Here is a 15,313-nt window from a genome sequence, read left to right on the forward strand (position 1 = left end):
ACCAATCACAGCTCAGCCCATAGCAACCAATCACAGCTCAGTCCATAACAACCAATCACAGCTCAGTCCATAGCAACCAATCACACCTCAGCCCATAGCAACCAATCACAGCTCAGCCCATAACAACCAATCACAGCTCAGCCTATAACAACCAATCACAGCATAGCCCATAGCAACCAATCACAGCTCAGCCCTCAGCAACCGATTACAGCTCAGCCCATAGCAACTATCACAGCTCAGCCCATAGCAACTAATCACAGCTCAGCCCATAGCAACCAATCACAGCTCAGCTCACAGCAACCAATCACAGCTCAGCCCATAGCAACTAATCACAGCTCAGCCCATAGCAACCAATCACAGCTCAGCCCATAGCAACTATCACAGCTAAGCCCATAGCAACCATCACAGCTCAGCCCATAGCAACTGTCACAGCTCAGCCCATAGCAACTAATCACAGCTCAGCCCATAGCCACCAATCACAGCCCAGCCCATAGCAACCAATCACAGCTCAGCAAATAACAACCAATCACAGCTCAGTCTATAACAACCAATCACAGCATAGCCCATAGCAACCAATCACAGCTCAGCCTATAGCACCCGATCACAGCTCAGCCCTCAGCAACCGATTACAGCTCAGCCCATAGCAACCATCACAGCTCAGCCCATAGCAACCATCACAGCTCAGCCCATAGCAACCATCACAGCTCAGCCCATAGCAACTGTCACAGCTCAGCTCAGAGCAACCAATCACAGCTCAGCCCATAGCAACTGTCACAGCTCAGCCCATAGCAACTAATCACAGATCAGCCCAGAGCAACCAATCACAGCTCAGCCCATGGCAACCGATCATAGCTCAGCCAATAGCAACCAATCACAGCTCAGCTTTCATGTATTTTATTGCTCTGGTATACTTTAAGCTGAGCTGTGATTGGTTGCTATGAGCTGAGGTGTGATCAGTAGCTCTGGTCTGAGCTGTGATCAATTGCTATAGGCTGAGATTTGATTGGTTGCTATTGAATGAGCTGTGACTGGTTGTTATGGGTTGAAGTGTGATTGGTTTCTATGGGCTGAACTGTGACTGGTTGCTATGGTCTGAGCTGTGACTGTTTAATGTGGACTGAGCTGTGTTTGGTTGCTATGGGCAGAGCTATGATTGGTTGCTACGGACTGAGCTGTGATCGGTTGCTATGGGCTTAGCTATGATTGGTTGCTATGGGCTGAGCTGTGTTTGGTTGCTATGGGCTGAGCTATGATCGGTTGCTATGGACTGAGCTGTTATCGGTTGCTATGGGCTGAGCTGTGTTTGGTTGCTATGGGCTGAGCTATGATCGATTGCTATGGACTGAGCTGTGATCGGTTGCTATGGGCTGAGCTGTGTTTGGTTGCTATGGGCTGAGCTGTGTTTGGTTGCTATGGGCTGAGCTATGATCGGTTGCTATGGACTGAGCTGTGATCGGTTGCTATGGGCAGAGTGTGTTCGCCATACTTGTCTGTTATCTTTTCCTATGAGGGATACACTCTCCTGGTGCCAGATAAGGTGACACAAACCAAGGTAGAACTAAGGCACTATATGCCAGGGGTATATAGTGAGGAGTTGCAGATCCTTGCAGGTTACTATAGGCTGAGCTGTGATTGGTTGCTATGGGATGAGCTATGATTGGTTACTATGGGCTGAGCTGTGATTAGTTGTTATGGGCTGATCTATGATCGGTTACTATGGGCTGAGCTGTGTTTGGTTGCTATGGGCTGAGCTGTGATTAGTTGTTATGGGCTGATCTATGATTGGTTGCTATGGGCTGAGCTGTGTTTGGTTGCTATGGACTGAGCTGTGATCGGTTGCTATGGGCTGAGCTGTGATCGGTTGCCATGGGCTGAGCTATGATTGGTTACTATGGGCTGAGATGTGATTGGTTGCTATGGACTGAGCTGTGACTGGTTAATATGGACTGAGCTGTGACTGGTTAATATGGGCTGAGCTATGATTGGTTGCTATGGGCTGAGCTGTGATTGGTTGTTATGGGCTGAGATGTGTTTGGTTGCTATGGGCTGAGCTGTGATTGGTTGTTATGGACTGAGCTATGATCGTTGCTATGGACTGAGCTGTGTTTGGTTGCTATGGGCTGAGCTATGATCGTTGCTATGGACTGAGATGTGTTTGGTTGCTATGGGCTGAGATGTGTTTGGTTGCTATGGGCTGAGCTATGATTGGTTGCTATGGGATGAGCTATGATTGGTTGCTATGGGCTGAGCTGTGTTTGGTTGTTATGGGCTGAGCTATGATCGTTGCTATGGACTGAGCTGTGTTTGGTTGCTATGGGCTGAGCTATGATCGTTGCTATGGACTGAGCTGTGATCGGTTGTTATGGGCTGAGCTGTGTTTGGTTGCTATGGGCTGAGCTGTGTTTGGTTGCTATGGGCTGAGCAGTGTTTGGTTGCTATGGGTTGAGCTGTGATTGGTTGCTATGGGTAACACAGAGAATCTCACTATATGCCTTTGGCTGTCCAGGCATGCTGGGAGTTGTAGTTGTGTGATAGCTGAAGAGCTGCAGGTTGGGCACCATTGGGTGACTGAAGTGGGAAACAATATGCAAAATGAGACAATGAACAAGTAATTACATACATTATTATGTAAATTACATTAATAATATTAATTCCCATAGGTCACATGATAACAATGTTCTTCACCGGCCGCAGTCTTGTTCGATGCTCCCCCAAGTGGACAGGACGGGAATCACCGCTCATCCTGACGCCTGCTTCATGAACGGAATAAGAGAACCGCAGTAAAGACTGACACATGACACTGCGACCAGAAGAAGCGGACAGGAAGGACAAACAGAGCGCTCAGGGCTCATGGACAGCTGGGTGGAAACTAGGATACCGCTGTGTGATCGGCATCTCGCAGTCGCGGAGGTTCAGCGCTCTGTGATCGGTGTCTCCTCGGCTGTGGTGGTTCAGTATTCTGTGATCGGCGTCTCCTCGTCTGTGGTGGTTCACACTCTGTGATCGGCGTCTCCTCGGCTGTGGTGGTTCAGCGCTCTGTGATCGGCGTCTCCTCGGCTGTGGTGGTTCAGTGCTCTGTGATAGGCGTCTCCTCGGCTGTGGCGGTTCAATATTCTGTGATCAGCATCTCCTCGTCTGTGGTGGTTCAGTATTCTGTGATCGGCGTCTCCTCGGCTGTGGTGGTTCAGTATTCTGTGATCAGCGTCTCCTCGGATGTGGCGGTTCAGCGCTCTGTGATCGGCGTCTCCTCGGCCTCGGTGGTTCCGCACTCTGTGATCGGCGTCTCCTCGGCTGTGGCGGTTCAGTATTCTGTGATCAGCGTCTCCTCGGCTGTGGTGGTTCACGCTCTTTGATCAGCGTCTCCTCGTCTGTGGTGGTTCAGTGCTCTGTGATCGGCGTCTCCTCGTCTGTGGTGGTTCACGCTCTGTGATCAGCGTCTCCTCGTCTGTGGTGGTTCAGTGCTCTGTGATCGGCGTCTCCTCGGCTGTGGTGGTTCAGTATTCTGTGATCGGCGTCTCCTCGGCTGTGGTGGTTCAGTATTCTGTGATCGGCGTCTCCTCGTCTGTGGTGGTTCAGTATTCTGTGATCAGAGTCTCCTCGTCTGTGGCGGTTCAGTATTCTGTGATCAGCGTCTCCTCGTCTGTGGTGGTTCAGTATTCTGTGATCAGAGTCTCCTCGGCTGTGGTGGTTCACGCTCTTTGATCAGCGTCTCCTCGTCTGTGGTGGTTCAGTGCTCTGTGATCGGCGTCTCCTCGGCTGTGGTGGTTCAGTATTCTGTGATCGGCGTCTCCTCGTCTGTGGTGGTTCAGTATTCTGTGATCGGCGTCTCCTCGTCTGTGGTGGTTCAGTATTCTGTGATCAGAGTCTCCTCGTCTGTGGTGGTTCAGTATTCTGTGATCGGCGTCTCCTCGTCTGTGGTGGTTCAGTATTCTGTGATCAGAGTCTCCTCGTCTGTGGTGGTTCAGTATTCTGTGATCGGCGTCTCCTCGTCTGTGGTGGTTCAGTATTCTGTGATCAGAGTCTCCTCGTCTGTGGTGGTTCAGTATTCTGTGATCGGCGTCTCCTCGTCTGTGGTGGTTCAGTATTCTGTGATCAGAGTCTCCTCGTCTGTGGCGGTTCAGTATTCTGTGATCGGCGTCTCCTCGTCTGTGGTGGTTCAGTATTCTGTGATCAGAGTCTCCTCGTCTGTGGTGGTTCAGTATTCTGTGATCGGCGTCTCCTCGTCTGTGGTGGTTCAGTATTCTGTGATCAGAGTCTCCTCGTCTGTGGTGGTTCAGTATTCTGTGATCGGCGTCTCCTCGTCTGTGGTGGTTCAGTATTCTGTGATCAGCATCTCCTTGTCTGTGGTGGTTCAGTATTCTGTGATCGGCGTCTCCTCGTCTGTGGTGGTTCAGTATTCTGTGATCGGCATCTCCTCGTCTGTGGTGGTTTAGTATTCTGTGATCAGCGTCTCCTCGTCTATGTCTCCTCGGCCGCGGCGGATCAGAGCTCTGTGATCAGTGTCTCCTCGGCCTCTGCAGTTTAGCGCTCTGTGATCGGCGTCTCCTCGGCCACGGCGGTTGAGCACTCTGTGATCGGCGTCTCCTCGTCTGTGGTGGCTCAGTATTCTGTGATCAGCGTCTCCTCGTCTGTGGTGGTTCAGTATTCTGTGATCAGCATCTCCTCGTCTGTGGTGGTTCAGTATTCTGTGATCAGCGTCTCCTCGTCTGTGGTGGTTCAGTATTCTGTGATCAGCGTCTCCTCGTCTGTGGTGGTTCAGTATTCTGTGATCGGCGTCTCCTCGTCTGTGGTGGTTCACGCTCTGTGATCAGCGTCTCCTCGTCTGTGGTGGTTCAGTGCTCTGTGATAGGCGTCTCCTCGGCTGTGGTGGTTCAGTATTCTGTGATCGGCGTCTCCTCGGCTGTGGTGGTTCAGTATTCTGTGATCGGCGTCTCCTCGTCTGTGGTGGTTCAGTATTCTGTGATCAGAGTCTCCTCGGCTGTGGTGGTTCACGCTCTTTGATCAGCGTCTCCTCGTCTGTGGTGGTTCAGTGCTCTGTGATCGGCGTCTCCTCGGCTGTGGTGGTTCAGTATTCTGTGATCGGCGTCTCCTCGTCTGTGGTGGTTCAGTATTCTGTGATCGGCGTCTCCTCGTCTGTGGTGGTTCAGTATTCTGTGATCAGAGTCTCCTCGTCTGTGGTGGTTCAGTATTCTGTGATCGGCGTCTCCTCGTCTGTGGTGGTTCAGTATTGTGTGATCAGAGTCTCCTCGTCTGTGGTGGTTCAGTATTCTGTGATCGGCGTCTCCTCGTCTGTGGTGGTTCAGTATTCTGTGATCAGAGTCTCCTCGTCTGTGGTGGTTCAGTATTCTGTGATCGGCGTCTCCTCGTCTGTGGTGGTTCAGTATTCTGTGATCAGAGTCTCCTCGTCTGTGGCGGTTCAGTATTCTGTGATCGGCGTCTCCTCGTCTGTGGTGGTTCAGTATTCTGTGATCAGCGTCTCCTCGTCTGTGGTGGTTCAGTATTCTGTGATCGGCGTCTCCTCGTCTGTGGTGGTTCAGTATTCTGTGATCAGAGTCTCCTCGTCTGTGGTGGTTCAGTATTCTGTGATCGGCGTCTCCTCGTCTGTGGTGGTTCAGTATTCTGTGATCAGAGTCTCCTCGTCTGTGGCGGTTCAGTATTCTGTGATCGGCGTCTCCTCGTCTGTGGTGGTTCAGTATTCTGTGATCAGAGTCTCCTCGTCTGTGGTGGTTCAGTATTCTGTGATCGGCGTCTCCTCGTCTGTGGTGGTTCAGTATTCTGTGATCAGAGTCTCCTCGTCTGTGGTGGTTCAGTATTCTGTGATCGGCGTCTCCTCGTCTGTGGTGGTTCAGTATTCTGTGATCAGCATCTCCTTGTCTGTGGTGGTTCAGTATTCTGTGATCGGCGTCTCCTCGGCTGTGGTGGTTCAGTATTCTGTGATCGGCATCTCCTCGTCTGTGGTGGTTTAGTATTCTGTGATCAGCGTCTCCTCGTCTATGTCTCCTCGGCCGCGGCGGATCAGAGCTCTGTGATCAGTGTCTCCTCGGCCTCTGCAGTTTAGCGCTCTGTGATCGGCGTCTCCTCGGCCACGGCGGTTGAGCACTCTGTGATCGGCGTCTCCTCGTCTGTGGTGGCTCAGTATTCTGTGATCAGCGTCTCCTCGTCTGTGGTGGTTCAGTATTCTGTGATCAGAGTCTCCTCGTCTGTGGTGGTTCAGTATTCTGTGATCAGCATCTCCTCGTCTGTGGTGGTTCAGTATTCTGTGATCAGCGTCTCCTCGTCTGTGGTGGTTCAGTATTCTGTGATCAGCGTCTCCTCGTCTGTGGTGGTTCAGTATTCTGTGATCAGAGTCTCCTCGTCTGTGGTGGTTCAGTATTCTGTGATCAGCGTATCCTCGTCTGTGGTGGTTCAGTATTCTGTGATCAGAGTCTCCTCGTCTGTGGTGGTTCACGCTCTGTGATCGACGTCTCCTCGGCGGTTGAGCACTCTGGAATCGGCGTTTCCTCGGTCGCGCGGTTCAACGTTCTGTGATCGGCATCTCCTCAGCCCCTGCGGTTGAGCACTCTGTGATTGGCGTCTCCTCGGCCCCTGCGGTTGAGCACTCTGTGATTGGCGTCTCCTCGGCCCCTGTGGTTCAGCGCCCTGTGATTGGCATCTCCTCGGCCCCTGCGGTTGAGCACTCGGTGATTGGTGTCTCCTCGGATGCAGCGGTTCAGTGCTCTGTGATCGGTGTCTCCTCGGATGCAGCGGTTCAGCGCTCTGTGATCGGCGTCTCCTCGGATGCAGCGGTTCAGTGCTCTGTGATCGGCGTCTCCTCGGATGCGGCGGTTGAGCGCTCTGTGATCAGCGTCTCCTCGGCCCCTGCGGTTCAGCACTCTGTGATCGGCGTCTCCTCGGATGCGGCGGTTGAGCGCTCTGTGATCAGCGTCTCCTCGGCCCCTGCGGTTCAGCACTCTGTGATCGCCGTCTCCTCAGCTGCGGCGGTTCAGTGCTCTGTGATCGCCGTCTCCTCAGCTGCGGCGGTTCAGTGCTCTGGGATCGGCGTCTCCTCGGATACGGCGGTTCAGTGCTCTGTGATCGGCGTCTCCTCGGATGCGGCGGTTCAGTGCTCTGTGATCGGCGTCTCCTCGGATGCGGCGGTTCAGTGCTCTGTGATCGGCGTCTCCTCGGATGCGGCGGTTCAGTGCTCTGTGATCGGCGTCTCCTCAGCTGCGGCGGTTCAGTGCTCTGTGATCGGCGTCTCCTCAGCTGCGGCGGTTGAGCGCTCTGTGATCGGCGTCTCCTCGGCCCCTGCGGTTCAGCGCTCTGTGATCGGTGTCTCCTCAGCTGCGGCGGTTCAGCGCTCTGTGATCGGTGTCTCCTCGGATGCGGCGGTTCAGTGCTCTGTGATCGGCGTCTCCTCAGCTGCGGCGGTTCAGCGCTCTGTGATCGGCGTCTCCTCGGCCCCTGCGGTTCAGCGCTCTGTGATCGGCGTCTCCTCAGCTGCGGCGGTTCAGCGCTCTGTGATCGGTGTCTCCTCGGATGCGGCGGTTCAGTGCTCTGTGATCGGTGTCTCCTCGGATGCGGCGGTTCAGTGCTCTGTGATCGGCGTCTCCTCGGATGCGGCGGTTCAGTGCTCTGTGATGGGTGTCTCCTCGGATGCGGCGGTTCAGCGCTCTGTGATCAGCGTCTCCTCGGCCCCTGCGGTTCAGTGCTCTGTGATCGGCGTCTCCTCAGCTGCGGCGGTTCAGCGCTCTGTGATCGGTGTCTCCTCGGATGCGGCGGTTCAGTGCTCTGTGATCGGTGTCTCCTCGGATGCGGCGGTTCAGTGCTCTGTGATCGGTGTCTCCTCGGATGCGGCGGTTCAGTGCTCTGTGATCGGTGTCTCCTCGGATGCGGCGGTTCTGTGCTTTGTGATCGGTGTCTCCTCGGATGCGGCGGTTCAGCGCTCTGTGATCGGCGTCTCCTCAGCTGCGGCGGTTCAGCGCTCTGTGATCGGTGTCTCCTCGGCCCCTGCGGTTCAGCGCTCTGTGATCGGCGTCTCCTCGGATGCGGCGGTTCAGTGCTCTGTGATCGACGTCTCCTCAGCTGCGGCGGTTCAGCGCTCTGTGATCGGTGTCTCCTCGGATGCGGCGGTTCAGTGCTCTGTGATCGGCGTCTCCTCGGATGCGGCGGTTCAGCGCTCTGTGATCGGTGTCTCCTCGGATGCGGCGGTTCAGCGCTCTGTGATCGGCGTCTCCTCAGCTGCGGCGGTTCAGCGCTCTGTGATCGGTGTCTCCTCGGCCCCTGCGGTTCAGCACTCTGTGATCGGCGTCTCCTCGGATGCGGCGGTTCAGTGCTCTGTGATCGGTGTCTCCTCGTCTGTGGCGGTTCAGTATTCTGTGATCGACGTCTCCTCAGCTGTGGCGGTTCAGCGCTCTGTGATCGGTGTCTCCTCGGATGCGGCGGTTCAGTGCTCTGTGATCGGTGTCTCCTCGGATGCGGCGGTTCAGCGCTCTGTGATCGGTGTCTCCTCGGATGCGGCGGTTCAGCGCTCTGTGATCGGTGTCTCCTCGGATGCGGCGGTTCAGCGCTCTGTGATCGGTGTCTCCTCGGATGCGGCGGTTCAGCGCTCTGTGATCGGTGTCTCCTCGGATGCGGCGGTTCAGCGCTCTGTGATCGGTGTCTCCTCGGATGCGGCGGTTCAGCGCTCTGTGATCGGTGTCTCCTCGGATGCGGCGGTTCAGTGCTCTGTGATCGGTGTCTCCTCGGATGCGGCGGTTCAGCGCTCTGTGATCGGTGTCTCCTCGGATGCGGCGGTTCAGCGCTCTGTGATCGGTGTCTCCTCGGATGCGGCGGTTCAGTGCTCTGTGATCGGTGTCTCCTCGGATGCGGCGGTTCAGCGCTCTGTGATCGGTGTCTCCTCGGATGCGGCGGTTCAGCGCTCTGTGATCGGTGTCTCCTCGGCCCCTGCGGTTCAGTGCTCTGTGATCGGTGTCTCCTCGGATGCGGCGGTTCAGCGCTCTGTGATCGGTGTCTCCTCGGATGCGGCGGTTCAGCGCTCTGTGATCGGTGTCTCCTCTTTCTCGTCTTTGTGTCATCTCCCACCTGGGATATATTTAGTCTCAGACTATAAATATCTTGTTTGTGCGGCAGCGTTTGTAGCGTGATGTCACCACCACATGTAGTATTAACCCTGCGCTGCCTCACCTAGCAGATCCGTTTCCCTCTTCTCCAGCAGACATGAGGGGGGCCGCATTCAGCACCCACACCCCCACCCATCAAAACTCCAGGCGTCTCTATGATAACATGATGGGTGTCCTCAAGTCTTATATTTTCTGGTATTTTTCCCATATCCTTCTCTATAAGCCCAGGAGGCCGGGGCAGGTGCACAATGTGAACTGGGGCATAGATTCCTATAGAAAACAAACGTGAGGTACAGTCAGCTCACACAGGACATCAAAGCTGTGTATGGGGCCCCGCAGACCGGTCAGATCACACAGGACATCACAGCTGTGTATGGAGCCCCGCAGATCACACAGGACATCACAGCTGTGTATGGGACCCCACAGATCACACAGGACATCACAACTGTGTATGGGGCCCTGCAGACCGGTCAGATCACACAGGACATCACAACTGTGTATGGGGCCCTGCAGACCGGTCAGATCACACAGGACATCACAGCTGTGTATGGGGCCCAGCAGACCGGTCAGATCACACAGGACATCACAGCTGTGTATGGGGACCAGCAGACCGGTCAGATCACACAGGACATCACAGCTGTGTATGGGGCCCAGCAGATCGGTCAGATCACACAGGACATCACAGCTGTGTATGGGGCCCCGCAGATCACACAGGACATCACAGCTGTGTATGGGGCCCAGCAGACCGGTCAGATCACACAGGACATCACAGCTGTGTATGGGACCCCACAGATCACACAGGACATCACAGCTGTGTATGGGACCCCACAGATCACACAGGACATCACAACTGTGTATGGGGCCCTGCAGACCGGTCAGATCACACAGGACATCACAGCTGTGTATGGGGCCCTGCAGACCGGTCAGATCACACAGGACATCACAGCTGTGTATGGGGCCCCACAGATCACACAGGACATCACAGCTGTGTATGGGGCCCTGCAGACCGGTCAGATCACACAGGGCATCACAGCTGTGTATGGGGCCCTGCAGACCGGTCAGATCACACAGGACATCACAGCTGTGTATGGGGCCCCACAGATCAGATCACACAGGACACCACAGCTGTGTATGGGGCCCCACAGACCAGTCAGATCACACAGGACATCACAGCTGTGTATGGGGCCCCACAGATCAGATCACACAGGACATCACAGCTGTGTATGGGACCCCACAGATCAGATCACACAGGACATCACAGCTGTGTATGGGGCCCCACAGACCGGTCAGATCACACAGGACATCACAGCTGTGTATGGGGCCCCGCAGAGCGGTCAGATCATACAGGACATCACAGCTGTGTATGGGGCCCTGCAGACCGGTCAGATCACACAGGACATCACAGCTGTGTATGGGGCCCTGCAGACCGGTCAGATCACACAGGACATCACAGCTGTGTATGGGGCCCCACAGACCAGTCAGATCACACAGGACATCACAGCTGTGTATGGGGCCCTGCAGACCGGTCAGATCACACAGGACATCACAGCTGTGTATGGGGCCCCACAGACCAGATCACACAGGACATCACAGCTGTGTATGGGGCCCCACAGACCAGTTAGATCACACAGGACATCACAGCTGTGTATGGGGCCCTGCAGACCGGTCAGATCACACAGGACATCACAGCTGTGTATGGGGCCCCGCAGATCAGATCACACAGGACATCACAGCTGTGTATGGGGCCCCGCAGATCAGATCACACAGGACATCACAGGTGTGTATGGGGCCCCACAGATCAGATCACACAGGACATCACAGCTGTGTATGGGGCCCCACAGATCAGATTACACGACGGACATCACAGCTGTGTATGGGGCCCTGCAGACCGGTCAGATCACACAGGACATCACAGCTGTGTATGGGGCCCCACATATCAGATCACACAGGACATCACAGCTGTGTATGGGGCCCCACAGATCAGATCACACAGGACATCACAGCTGTGTATGGGGCCCCGCAGACCAGTCAGATCACACAGGACATCACAGCTGTGTATGGGGCCCTGCAGACCAGTCAGATCACACAGGACATCACAGCTGTATATGGGGCCCCACAGATCAGATCACACAGGACATCACAGCTGTGTATGGGGCCCCGCAGACCAGTCAGATCACACAGGACATCACAGCTGTATATGGGGCCCCACAGATCAGATCACATAGGACATCACAGCTGTGTATGGGGCCCCACAGATCAGATTACACGACGGACATCACAGCTGTGTATGGGGCCCTGCAGACCGGTCAGATCACACAGGACATCACAGCTGTGTATGGGGGCCCCACATATCAGATCACACAGGACATCACAGCTGTGTATGGGGCCCTGCAGACCGGTCAGATCACACAGGACATCACAGCTGTGTATGGGGCCCTGCAGACCAGTCAGATCACACAGGACATCACAGCTGTGTATGGGGCCCTGCAGACCAGTCAGATCACACAGGACATCACAGCTGTGTATGGGGCCCCTGGCACCAGGATGTATTATGGGAAGAAGACAACCCAGTGGGGTCATGTTCTGCTGGAGACCTTGTGTCCTCCATCATGTGGATGTTACTATGACACGTACAAACCTACCTGACCATTGTACAGGCCAAGTCTCCCCCTTTATGGCAGCACAGACACAGCAACCACCTGCAATTGAAAAAGGGAGCTGTGACTCCCGAAACGCGTCTTGCTTTATTTATTTATTTTCTTTGATTTCTTTATGCTGTAAAAATAAATTATTTACTCTATACCTATACCCACGACTTTGGGTGAATTCCTTGGAAGCACCACCGCAGCATTTTTCTACATTTTCTGCACTTTTATGGCAGCGACCACTATCAGCTTGATAATGCCCCCAGGGCCTCACTGCAGACATTGTTCAGGAATGAGGAACATGGCAAAGAGATAAAGGAGGTCTCCAAAATCCCCAGATCTTAGCCGATTGATCATATGTGGGATGTGCTGGAGAAACAAGTCCCATCACAGGACTATGGGGTCCAGGCCTCAGGGTCACATCACAGGTCTATGGGGTCCAGGCCTCAGGGTCACATCACAGGACTATGGGGTCCAGGCCTCAGGGTCACATCACAGGACTATAGGGTCCAGGCCTCAGGGTCACATCACAGGACTATAGGGTCCAGGCCTCAGGGTCACATCACAGGACTATGGGGTCCAGGCCTCAGGGTTACATCACAGGTCTATGGGGCCCAGGCCTCAGGGTCACATCACAGGGCTATGGGGCCCAGGCCTCAGGGTCACATCACAGGGCTATAGGGTCCAGGCCTCAGGGTCACATCACAGGACTATAGGGTCCAGGCCTCAGGGTCACATCACAGGACTATGGGGTCCAGGCCTCAGGGTTACATCACAGGTCTATGGGGCCCAGGCCTCAGGGTCACATCACAGGGCTATGGGGCCCAGGCCTCAGGGTCACATCACAGGGCTATAGGGTCCAGGCCTCAGGGTCCCATCACAGGACTATAGGGTCCAGGCCTCAGGGTCACATCACAGGACTATGGGGTCAAGGCCTTTGGGGTCATGTCACAGGGCTATGGGGTCTGGGCCTCGGGGTCATATCACAGGACTATGGGGTCAAGGCCTTGGGGGTCATGTCACAGGGCCATAGGGTTCAGCAAGACCTTCTGGGGTTACAGCAAATATCTATGGGGTCTAGATATCTATCTTGGCCTCAGGGATCACAAGGCTTTGGGGTCCTGGTCCTGGGGGGGGGGGGGGGTCATATTACAAGTCAATGGAGTCCGGGCCAAATAAAAGACTATTTGTGAGGTCAAATTTTAAGAATAAAATAAAATAAATGAATTAATGCAATTCTGCACCTTCAGCTTTTATACCGTTTTTACTCTTAGGGTCTATTCACACGTACAGTATTCTGCGCAGGATTTCAAGCTGTGTTCAATTATTCAGTTTACATTGAAATCTGCAGCAGAAAATCCTGCGCAGAAAATCTGCACAGAATACTGTACGTGTGAATAGACCCTTAGAAAACCAAATGCTGTCACGTATATGGAAAAATATGAGTTATAGGGGTCAGAGGACAATTGTAAGCTTACTAATTTCCGTACGAAAATTTTGTAAACATTTTTAAAGTAGTAAAATAAAAAACATAAAAAACCTATATAAATTGGGTATTGTAGTAATGGTACGGACCTACAGAATAGAGATAAGGTGTCATTTTTACCAAAAAGTGCCCTACGTAGAAACGGGAGACCCCAACATTTTCTAAATTGCGTGTTTTTTTTTTCAATTTTATCGGAGATTTTGTGGTGAAATGATTGATGTCATGACAACGTACAATTGGTGGCGCAAGAAACACAAGTCCCCATATGGGTCTGTGAGTGGAAAATCTAAACGTTATGAATATTAGAAGGCGAGAAAAAAAAAAAGCAATAACACGGAAATGAAATATCGCTGCGTCCTTAAGGGGTTAAATTGCGTATTTGGTGTAAAAAAAAAAAAAGGGGCAAAAGTTGCACATTTTTGCGCAAACTACAGGCTTGCGCAAAAGTCTGACCATTTACTGACAGCAGTCTTTGCAAAACTACAACTCCCATCATGCCCCGACAGCCAAAGGCTGTCGGGGCATAATGGGAGTTGTAGTTTTGCAATAGTTGGAGAGACGAGACGTGTTGTGTCCTCTTGTCCAGCAGGGGGAGCTCTTCCCAGGTTCTCCGCATTCCACAAGGTGACTCACGCTAATTCAACCATAGAGAACCATCCTCAGAGACAGAGCGGCAGCAGAACAACCATAGAATAGTAGGCGCGGCGGTGTACAGAGCGGCAGCCGGATGTCCGTTTTCTTTTTTCCCTTCCGCGCTGCCATGGTGACCCTGACGCAGGCGCAGTTTCCCCGCCCGGCTCTGTAGGCTTCCAGCTGAGGGCGGAAGTGGCGGCTGTCACAGAGCGGAGTCCGCGCCGGGTGCCGGGAGCAGATCGGGCGGCTCGTTTATCGTTATGGCCAGGCCTCGGAGCTCAGGAGCCGCCGCCTCCACCACCACGGCGGAGCGGAGGACGGACAGTAGGCCGCGGGAGGAGGAGGAGAAGCCGATCAAGGTGAGACATGACCTGCTGTGTATTATCGCTCTCTGTGACGTCACGGAGGTGTTATAATCAGACCATGTAAGGTCACAGTGACGTCAGAGGTGTCGTGTAATAACGCATCATGTGTATTGTGTGATGTGGTGTCAGACAGCTCTGGTGACAGGAGGAGCAATAGAGGGACATGGTCAGGTCTATAATGTCTGTGACCTACTGCTGTGGAACTATAAGTCCCAGGAAGCTGTGGCAGCAGAATGGTCATGGATTGGCTGATGGATCTCTTATTTATATGGCACCAACATATCATGGAGCGCAGTACAGAGGAGAGTCCTGCTGGGGACCCGCTGATCATGTGATGGGGAGGGGGGGGGGGAGACAGTCCTGCTGGGGACCTGCTGATCATGTGATGGGAGGGGGGGGGGGGGGAGACAGTCCTGCTGGGGACCTGCTGATCATGTGATGGGGAGGAGAGTCCTGCTGGGGACCTGCTGATCATGTGATGGGGAGGAGGGTCCTGCTGGGGACCTGCTGATCATGTGATGGGGAGGGGGGGGGGGGGGAGACAGTCCTGCTGGGGACCTGCTGATCATGTGATGGGGAGGAGAGTCCTGCTGGGACCTGCTGATCATGTGATGGGGAGGGGGGGGGGGAGACAGTCCTGCTGGGGACCTGCTGATCATGTGATGGGGAGGGGGGCGGGGAGACAGTCCTGCTGGGGACCTGCTGATCATGTGATGGGGAGGAGAGTCCTGCTGGGGACCTGCTGATCATGTGATGGGGAGGAGAGTCCTGCTGGGGACCTGCTGATCATGTGATGGGGAGGAGGGTCCTGCTGGGGACCCGCTGATCATGTGATGGGGAGGAGAGTCCTGCTGGGGACCTGCTGATCATGTGATGGGGAGGGGGGGGGGGAGACAGTCCTGCTGGGGACCTGCTGATCATGTGATGGGGAGGGGGGGGGAGACAGTCCTGCTGGGGACCTGCTGATCATGTGATGGGGAGGAGAGTCCTGCTGGGGACCTGCTGATCATGTGATGGGGAGGAGGGTCCTGCTGGGGACCTGCTGATCATGTGATGGGGAGGAGGGTCCTGCTGGGGACCTGC

General features: G+C 54.4%; 1 protein-coding gene across 1 annotated transcript in view; it reads left to right on the forward strand.

The window, feature by feature from the left end:
* The window catches only part of TMEM41B (transmembrane protein 41B), a 190,174-nt gene that overhangs the window by 144,503 nt on the left and 30,358 nt on the right, over positions 1-15,313 (forward strand). The window lies entirely within an intron of this gene.

This window comes from Hyla sarda, chromosome 6, assembly GCF_029499605.1.
Source record: "Hyla sarda isolate aHylSar1 chromosome 6, aHylSar1.hap1, whole genome shotgun sequence".
Taxonomy (NCBI): Eukaryota; Metazoa; Chordata; class Amphibia; order Anura; family Hylidae; genus Hyla; species Hyla sarda.